General features: G+C 37.0%; 1 protein-coding gene across 1 annotated transcript in view; it reads left to right on the plus strand.

The window, feature by feature from the left end:
- LOC115215640 (leucine-rich repeat-containing protein 7-like) overlaps nucleotides 1-11,009 on the plus strand; it is a 157,495-nt gene that overhangs the window by 49,605 nt on the left and 96,881 nt on the right. Inside the window, exon 2 of the mRNA XM_029784890.2 lies at nucleotides 6,871-7,054. The gene's annotated coding sequence lies outside the window, so the exon portion shown is untranslated. The remainder of the gene's footprint in view (nucleotides 1-6,870; nucleotides 7,055-11,009) is intronic.

Below are 11,009 nucleotides of genomic sequence, written 5' to 3' on the forward strand. Positions count from 1 at the left end.
CGCAGCCATGCCTGAATATTTATCTGTGTGTGTATGAACTGAGCATGTATAATATTGGTATCTTATCGTGGGCCCAAGGCTACAAATTCACAAATAAACAAATACAGTGAATCTAGCCAACAACCTGTCCCTGCAGAATAAAAATCAAAGCCAGCCATGAGGAGAGTTTGAACTCAGGATGTGGGAAATAGAAAGCATTAAACAAACTAAATACTGAGAGGTATTTAGTCTCTTCTTCTTCTTCTTCTTCTTCTTCCTCTCTCCCCATTAGCCTACACCCTGCTACCCACACAGAACAATACAGCAGGCCTCAGGTGCTCAAGTGCAGTATGAAAATAAAAACTGGTTTTAACTTTTCTTTAAAAACTCTTTCTTTTATGCTGTAAATACCATCAAGCAATTCCTAAATGTCAGAGCATTCTGGTTTGCTGTCTGCTTATAAAATGATACACCATAAACTTCATAGAGAAAAAAGAATACAGTTCAGTCTTTATATGATATGATGTGTGTGTGTGTGCACAGTATGTACAGTATGTATATGTGTGTGTGTGTGTGTGTGTGTGTATGAATATGTATGCTTGTATGTATAGTATGTATATGTGTGTGTATAGTATCTATATGTATATATATATATGTGTGTGTGTATGAATATGTATGCTTCTGTGTGTAGTATGTATATGTGTGTGTATAGTATCTATATGTATGTATGTGTGTGTGTATGAATATGTGTGCTTGTATGTACAGTATGTATATGTGTGTGTGTATAGTATCTATATGTATGTATATATGTGTGTGTGTGTATGAATATGTATGCTTGTATGTATAGTATGTATATGTGTGTGTGTATAGTATCTATATGTATGTATATATATATATATGTGTGTGTATGTGTGTGTATGAATATGTATACTTGTATGTATAGTATTTATATGTGTGTGTATAGTATCTATATGTATGTATATATATATATATATGTGTGTGTATGTGTGTGTATGAATATGTATACTTGTATGTATAGTATTTATATGTGTGTGTATAGTATCTATATGTATATATATGCGTGTGTATGAATATGTATGCTTGTATGTATAGTATGTATATGTGTGTGTGTGTATAGTATCTATATGTATGTATATGTGTGAGTGTGTGTGTGTGTGTATGTATATATATGATTGTATGTATAGTATGTATATGTGTGTGTTATAGTATCTAATAGTATGTATATGTGTGTGTATGAATATGTATGCTTCTGTGTGTAGTATGTATATGTATGTATATTTGTTTGAATATGTATGTGTGTGTGTGTGTGTATCTGTGTCTGTATGTTATAACTTATATGTATATATTTATAATAGTATTTGTATCTTATATTCACAATTTATCTAAATAATTATAGGTCTTCACATTTTATAGTCATAACTTAGCTATCTCTTTATATATAAATATATGTGCGTGTGTGTGTATACAATTGTGTATGTGTGTGTGTATACGTTTGTGTATGTGTGTGTGTGTATGTTTGTGTGTGTGTATACGATTGTGTATGTGTGTGTGTGTATGTTTGTGTGCGTGTGTGTGTATATATATAATGTATATATATAATGTATATATAAGTTATCATAGTTCTTTATATTAGTTTATCTATCTATTATATTATAATTCTTAATATCTTATTTTCACAATTTATCTCTCTATATATTTTCATATCTACCTACCCACCATCCACTTTCCTTCCTTCCTTCCTTTACTTTTTATATAAAACTGACTGTATGTGTATTGTGAGTTAAAAAGCCACATTACAGCACTTAGAAATTTTTTATACAGCCACATTTTTTCCCCCAAGGTGAAGGTCATATACTAAATAATTTCTTCTGAAATTTGTTGCTTTTTTTTTATTAATTTCTCAAGATAAAAACTGAAAATATTATTATATATTCACTGAGCATTGCAACAGACAATGGAAAAGTCACTGATTAGAAAAACTATTCACTTAGAGAATAATAATTATGGAAATTAATACAGATTTTTTCTTTTTGCTTTGTTAAAAAGAGCATGTTTACACTGAAAGTTTCAAAGCTAAAATTGTATTGTAGATTCTCTGCTTTTTATTATTTTCTATGATTTCAATATACAGACATGTTTTTTCACACTCATTATGTAATTATGAAATGGAGTTTCAAAGCTATATTCTTTGTATGTGAGATATCATGCACTATATGTGTGTGTGTGTTTCTGTACACACATACATAAAAAAAACATACACACACACTGATATTATGGAGATGTACTTGCATAGCAAGTGACCTGATCTGAGATCATGTGCTGAAGCAAAAGCAGTTGCAGCATGGAAGATGTTTATAAGCCATTTAAAAACACACAAAAATTTAAATGTTGAAGTGAATCTAATGGTTTTTTTGTGTTTTTAAATGGCTTATAAACACCTTTCATGCTGTATATATATATATATATATATATATAAGCAAATACATACACACATATCATATACATATGTATAATATATGAGGTCTGATCAATAAGTATCCGAACATTTGCCATAGTAACAAAGCTAAAGCATGCAGAGTGAAGCCACTTGGCACAGATTGATCTTGAACTCTACTGTGCATGCACACTAAATTTTAACATTCTAGCTCACCTCCACTGTTTACAGCAGTGCTTGGAAGGTAGGTGTGTAGTGTGTGAGCGTCACATTGACCTTGACAGAGAAAGTTGTTGTGGTGATATCTACTCAGAGGTCTACACAAAACTGCAGAAAGTGTATGGAGAGGCGTGTATGAACCTCACACAAGTGTATGAGTGGTTCAGACGTTTCCAAGATGGCTGAGAAAATGTCAATATTCACGAAAGTTCTGGGAGACCTGCAACCAGCAGAACTAAGTGAAACATCACAGATGTGAGAGGAAATCACCAAATCACCATCCCTGACTTATCAGAGAATGTGCAGATTAGTTACGGTTCAGTTCAGTCCATTATCACTAGAAATTTGGGTATGAGATGCATGTCTGCCAAGTTTGTGCCAAAACTGTTTTCAGCTGATCAAAAAGACACTTGGGTTTCAGTTGCACAAGATCTTGATTGTCTTGAGAACGGTGAAAACTTTTTGAAAACTTGGTGTAGGCAAAATTTGATGCAGATTCTCTGCTCAACTTTCTTTCCAAGCACTGCTGTAAATGAATAAGCCTCACCTTTCATCTAGTTGTCACATCTTGAATGTGCTGCTGGGCAAAGGTGACTCAGACCCCCAACAGTGTATGTCTGTCAGCTCATGACTACAGAAATACATAGAACAAATGAGTGAAACCTTAGTACAAGCCATTAGGCCATGCTCAGTCAGCGTGTGTGTGTGTGTGTGTGTGTGTGTGTGTGTGGTAAGACGTTTACTTTCCAACCACATGGTTCTGAGTTGAGTCCCACTGTGTGGAACTTTGAGCTGAGCAAAGCCTTGTGAGTGGATTTGGTAGACAGAAAACTGAAAGAAGCCTTTCATGTGAGTATGTGTGTGTGTGTGTGTCTTTGTTTCTCCTCAACCACAACTTGACAACCGGTGTTGGTGCGTTTACATCCCCATCACTTAGCAGATTGGCAAAAGCAACCAATAGAATAAGCACCAGGCTTAAAAATCAAATACTGAGATCAATTTGTTTGACTGAAATTCTTCAAGGCAGTGCCTCAGTATGGCAGTGCCCCAGCATAGCAGTGCCCCAGAATGGCAGTGCTCCAGCATGGCACTGCCCAGCATGGCTGCAGCCTAATGACTGCAACAAATAAAAGAGTTAAAGAATATATAAAGGAAGCTGTTGGGGAGGCAACTCTTGTAAGAGAAAGATACTCTGACATAAAACTTGCAATCGAAGTAGTCCCAGTGACCTTGCAATGCTTGTCACTGGAACATTCTACAGCCACAGAGAGAGAGAGAGAGAGAGAGAGAGAGAGAGAGAGAGAGAGAGAGAGAGAGAGAGAGAGAGAGAGAGAGAGAGAGAGAGAGAGAGAGTTGCAAAAGTGTCGTAAAGGCTTTTGTCACTTAAATCTAACAACATAAAAGTATTGCATTATCATTTCTAAATGTGAGACTCAGTTGTCATCTGAGAAGAAGATGCAATCATCATCATCATCATATATATTTATATATATATCCTAATATAATAATGAGCATAGTGTTTTGATATATCATCATCATCATTTAGCGTCTGCTTTCCATGCTAGCATGGGTTGGACGGTTCAACTGGGGTCTGTGAAGCCAGAAGGCTGCATCAGGCCCAGTCTGATCTGGCAGTGTTTCTACGGCTGGATGCCCTTCCTAATGCCAACCACTCCATGAGTGTAGTGGGTGCTTTTTACGTGCCACCCGCACATATATACAAATATATATATTTGTATATATATATATATATATATATATATATATATATATGTGTGTGTGTGTGTGTGTGTCTAAAATCACAGAGTAGGAGTAGGTGAAAGAGCAGTATAAGAGAAGGGAGAGGAGAGAAAATAGTAATTCAGTGAAGGAGAAGTAGTGAGAGTAATAGCCATGACAGAGAGAGTGAGAGAAAGTAATAGCAATGAGTGAAAGGAAGTGGCAAAGAGTGTGTTGTGTGTCTTCTGTTTTTCTCCGTCACAACATATGAATGAGAAAGGAAGGGGTGATAAATGATTGACGAAGGGGACGAAGGGGACGAAGGGGATGAAAAAAACCAGCATTTCAACTCTGAATATATATGTGTGTGTGTGTGTGAATGTTTGTATCTGTGATTATTATGTACCTTATTTTATACCTTATTTATATATAAAATACAATTAGCTGTCATTTTTGATGGCGCAAGATCAGTTAGTAATTAATAATGACTAAAATGAAACATCTTTAAATTTCATTTCCAAGTGGTGCTATTAAGTTAGACATGGTCTGAGCCAATGCTGGCCAAAACTTATCTAAGTGTGTGTGTGTATATATATATACACACACACACACACACACACATATTATACACATTATGTGGTGAGCTGGCAGAAACGTTAGCACGCCGGACGAAATGCATAGCGGTGTTTCATCTGCCACTACGTTCTGAGTTCTAATTCCACCGAGGTCGACTTTGCCTTTCATCCTTTCGGGGTTGATTAAATAAGTACCAGTTACGCACTGGGGTCAATACAATCAACTTAATCCTTCTGTCTGTCCTTGTTTGTCCTCTCTGTTTTTAGCTTCTTGTGGGTAGTAAAGAAATACATATTATACACATTATATGTGTGTGTGTGTGTGTGTGTGTGTAGAAGAGACAAAATCAGCAGTGACCACGATCATGTCATGAGCAGCTACTATGCTCCACTGTTACCAAACTGGTTGTGTTGAAAGGGTTCCAGGTGGAAATGTTGTCATGTAGGTAATGTGTCAGCATTCAGTTAGCAGGGATGTGTGGATGTGAGGGGGAGGGGGACATGTTCTTAGGCAAACAGACACAAATGAAATCCTGTACCTCCCTAAAGGCAATATTTGCATGGAAATTTCAAGTAAGAGGAACCAAATATAGACGTTAGATTAAAGTCTCTTTCATCTTTGCAATCATGGAATCACGTTTATTGGTTCTTAATTCTACCTTCTATGGATTTAGTTAGCAGCAGCAGCGGTGGTGGTGGTATTTGCAGAATCGTTAGCACGCCGGGCGAAATGCTTATCGGTATTTCGTCTGCCGTTACGTTGGGAGTTCAAATTCCGCCGAGGTCGACTTTGCCTTTCATCCTTTTGGGGTCGATAAATTAAGTACCAGTTATGCACTGGGGTCGATGTAATCGACTTAATACCTATGTCTGTCCTTGTTTGTCCCCTCTGTGTTTAGCCCCTTGTGGGTAATAAAGAAATAGGTATTTGTAGTAGCTGATGGCAGTAGAGAGGATCATGTGGTGGAGGGGGTAGAGGTGATCCATGTCAATCCAATAGACTTATGCTCGAAGACATTCCGTCTTTGACCATCCTGACATTTTTTGCTTTGTCTAAGTATAAAGTACCTAGGACTGCATCAGCATTTTTGTTTTATTTTACCAACATCAGTAAGATGTAATTTGAGGAACATCTCACTGTTTTCTCTATCAAGTCAAGCAATAATTACAAAATGGGTCCATCACTGGGGGTCACTTCATCTCACAACTACATCGAAGCTCTCCCTCTTTCTTGTGATGTGGTTCAATTTTCTGATCAACGAAATAAAGTGTCTCCTAGCCTTGACGTTGTGTGGTGAAGGCATGTTGCTTAGTGGTTCAGGTATTTGGCTCGTGGTTGTAAGGTTATGAGTTTGATTCCTGGTGGAGTGTTGTGTCCTTAAGCAAGACACTTTATTTCACGTTGTTCCATTCCACTCAGCTGGCAAAAATGAGTTGTATCTGTACTTCAAAGGGCCAGCCTTGTCACATTCTGAGTTTTAGAGTATGCATGTCTGTGGAGTCCTCAGCCACTTGCACATAAATTTCACAAGCAGGTCTGTTCAATTGATCAGATCATTGTAACTAATGGAGTGCCAGTTAACATTGTGTAATAGTTGTAAATGAGTGTCACTGTCATACAAGCAGTGTCATTCATTTCCAGTATTTTGCAGAAACATGTCTGCTCAGGTTAGGGTTGGTGACTGGAAGAGCATTCAGCTACAGAAAATCTGCTTCAATAAACTCCATCCGATGCTGGCAATCATAAAAAAATTGATGTTAAACACAATGCTGATGATGATACTATTTATTCTCTGTTAGCAGAGAATAACTAAGATTACAAAAAACTGATCTTAGTCTTTGCATGTTTTTCCAACTTCCACATGAAACAAGGTCATCATGCCATTTTATTTTTAACCTCTTATTATTTCTGTTCTTTTTCAGAGGAATATAAACATTGACACAATCAGCCAACCAGTAAATCGATCAATCACAACATAAATAATGTATAAACAAGGAAATTTCTAGGGGAGAAAATCATTGAATTTTACCTGTGAAACGCACACCAAAATTTTTCAAAGAAAAATAAAAAATAAAAATCTCTGACACAGCCAGAAATATGTCTGAAGTAAGTGTTCCTTCATTGTCTACATATTTTACTCTGCAGCCATTTGGTTTTAAAACTCTTCTCAACCTACTTTATGGTGTGGCATGTTTTCCCTCCTTGCTCAGATATCGTCTTTGTGTGTGTGTGTTTCTGTTTTTGATTTTAATGTGTTTAGGTATTTCATGCAAAGTCTGATGACATTGTTCTTTCTCCTCACCTTCTCTCCCTCTCTCTGTCTCCCTCCTTCTTTATCCATGTTTCTCTGTTTTTGTTCTGGCCCTCTCCTCTCTTCTTTTTCTGTAGTTTTCTGTTTCTATGGTATACACATGCTCTCACATGTATATATTGGTTTATGTCCATATCTGTGTGCATGGGTGTGTATGTTTGTGTGTGTGTGTGTGCATATATATATATATATATATATATATATATATATGTGCGTGAGTGTCAACTTTTTAGTACAACTTTTTTTGCTTTCTCTATGAGCATAATTTATATATACAGTTTATATATATATATATATATATATATATATATATTATATATATATATATGCATGTATTACACACACATACATATATGTATATATATATATGTGTGTATATATATGTAAATATATATGTGTATATATACATATATGTATATGTATATGTATATATATATACATATATATATATATATATATATATGTATGTATATATATATATATATGTATATATATGTATATATATATATATGTATGTACATATATATGTATATATATGTATATAAATATATATGTATGTATTTATATATATATGTGTATATATATGTATATGTATATGTGTGTGGGTGTGCGTGTGTACCTATACATATTTATATACAAATGTACATAAGCACATCTACACACACACACGTGCGCACGCGAAGTACATATATTATTACAGTCGGCAATTTGGCGGCAGGTTTTTATCTTTGAGAAGATAAATGTTCCACAACCCACGTTATTACCTAAGCCATCATTAGTAATGAAACCCGCAATAGGAAGTCCTTAGGACATTTTACTGCAACAAGGAGGAATACTTGTGGTGTCTGTGGAACATCTCATTAGCAACAGAACTCAAAATATTCTCTGGAAAACAAAGAAACGAAGCTGAAAAATAAAAATCAATTATGATAAAATAAATTATTGATTATCTTTTGTATAGGCACACACACACACACACATACACACACACGCACATACACACACACACACATACACACACACACACATACACACACACACACATACACACACACACACATACACACACACGCACATACTCACAAATATACACACATGAATACACATGCATAAACACACACATCTACATACATATATACTCCTGCATTCCCTTCTCACTTCCTCTCACCCTCGCTCTTCACTTCCTCCAACACTCTCTCCTTTCCAGCTCTCTCTCTCTCCTTACTCCAGCAACCTCTTCTCATTTCCTCCAGCATTCTCTGCTCTCCACCTCCAGCACTCTCCTCTACTTCTAGCACTCTCTGCTCTCCAGTATTCTCTGCTCTCCAGCACTCTCTGCTCTCCAACACTCTCTCCTCCTTTCCTCTAGCATTCTCTTTGTCTCTCCATTATTTTCCTATCCACCAAATGTCTAATATTTCCAGAGGTTCAATACCCACTGATGCCAAACACCTCCAATTGTATTGTATCAATAATTTTTCTTGACTCTTTCAAATTCCAACACCCTGTCCAAAATTCATTCCAAGCTCTGTAAACTCTTTCAGTTTTCACTGATTGATTTGCAATCATCATGAACTTTTCCAACATTTGTGAAACTCTTCACATAGACTGTGAACCTCTCACATTTGTCTCAAACTTTTCCCATCCACACTAATCCATTCAAACACCCTAAATTCTAGCCACTATCGCGAAACCCTCTCAATTGACAAGAACTCATCTTAATGCCTTTGAGCATTGACTTAACACTGCAAATTCTGACCAAACATTGCAAAACCCTTTCCAAAGTTTGAGAACTCTGTCCATAACATTTCCAAACTCCTTTCCTTACACAAATTCCTTCTTATAACTCCTCTCTCCCCAAACTTATCCTAAACAAACTGACTCATCACAAAATATCCTCAGCAATCGCATGCTTGTCTCACTCTTCATACAGACTGCATCGTTTACTTGCAGCTCATTACATCAGCACTTCCAGGCTTCTTGACAAGTATTGATCTGTTGTAGACTTTTTGTAAGGCGGAGGAGTGGCTGTGTGGTAAGTAGCTTGCTTACGAACCACATGATTCCGAGTTCAGTCCCACTGTGTGACACCTTGGACAAATGTCTTCTACTATAGCCTCAGGCTGACCAAAGCCTTGTGAGTGGATTTGGTAGACGGTAACTGAAAGAAGCCCGTTGTATATATATGTGTGTATTTGTTTGTGTGTCTGTGTTTGTACCCCCAACATCGCTTGACAATCGATGCTGGTGTGTTTACGTCCCCATAACTTAGCGGTTTGGCAAAAGAGACCGATAGAATAAGTACTGGGCTTACAAAGAATAAGTCCTGGGGTTGATTTGCTCGACTAAAGGCAGTGCTCCAGCATGGTCACTGTTACATGACTGAAGCAAGTAAAAGAGTAAATGGATCATTCATATGGTGTTGTTTGTTTTCAGTTCTCCAAATAAACCTCTCCATATTGTTCATTGCTCAATAGACTGGGGGAGGGGGTATTACTACTTCATTTGGAAACAAGTGGTGGGGTTAGCATCAGGAAGAGCATCCAGCTGTAGAGACTCTGCTCCAGTGTAGTCTTGTTTGACACATGCAGGCATGGAAGAAAGTATTTTAAAACGAATAATAAGATGGAGATGATGGGGATGTGTCCAGTAAGTTTGAGGGTCCAGGACCTTCAAAAGACCCAACAGCTACACTCATCTTGAACTTGCAAGCTTCTCTAAAATCCAGTATTGGCTTTGAGAGCTTATATGTGACTACTTGACTCCCTAGAAAGAGTAGTCAAATCAAATGACATCCTTCTAAATTAAAAATAAGAAAAGACATATTAGGTAATGTAGTTCAGGGTCAACAGTAAACTGTGAAAAGATGGGATGGCCATGGAAAGAATACTTTTGATCAAAGATCCACTCAATGAGAGTCTGCCTGGTGCTAAACAACAATAGCAAAGTGTCCAATCACGAGCCCAACAGGAGAGTATCTATGTGGTCTCTTGATTTGCTAGAAATAGCACCCAGACGGTCATGGCTAGAAATATCTTTGATTATTGAGTCCACTCAATCAGAGTAATCCTAGGGCTAAATAGCTGTAGCAACAACAACGACAAGATAGAACTGAAAAACAAATAGACCCCACCTTCTTGACAACCTGAAGACAGTAAATAAACCCCAAGTCATTTGGCTGCTTGCCCCTCCCTCTCCCCCCTCCTCTCCAAATAGACTCTTCCTGAATGTTTGTTCTTTAAATTATGGCAGAAATACTACAGCAAGGTGGTGTTAACCAAACACACAGGTGACATCAAATACTTTGAATAATCTCAGTCCCCCCTCTCCCTTACTCTCTCTCTCTCTCTCTCTCTATATATATATATATATATGGACATGTATATATGTATATATATGTTGTGGTGGTGGTGGTGGTGCTGCTGCTTTTTATCTCGTTAATTAACGAACATTCCCCTCTTGCACCTTGCCAACAACTTGAGGAGCAGGAAAAAGAAAGAAAATGAAAAAGAGGGGAAAACAGATTGCAGAAAAGTTTAGAAGACAACTGGAAAACCACCTCCTCCTACCACCACCACCACCACCACCACCACCACCACCACCACTACTACTACTACTACTACTACTACAGACCAACATAAAATTGCCTCACCCCCAAAGGTGAAATAAAACTGATGGTGCATGTATGTATGCTTGAGTCTGTGTGTGTGTGTGTGTGTGTGTGTGTGTGTATGCTTGAGTGTGTGTGTG

The sequence above is a fragment of the Octopus sinensis genome, linkage group LG9 (genome assembly GCF_006345805.1).
Source record: "Octopus sinensis linkage group LG9, ASM634580v1, whole genome shotgun sequence".
NCBI classification, from domain to species: domain Eukaryota; kingdom Metazoa; phylum Mollusca; class Cephalopoda; order Octopoda; family Octopodidae; genus Octopus; species Octopus sinensis.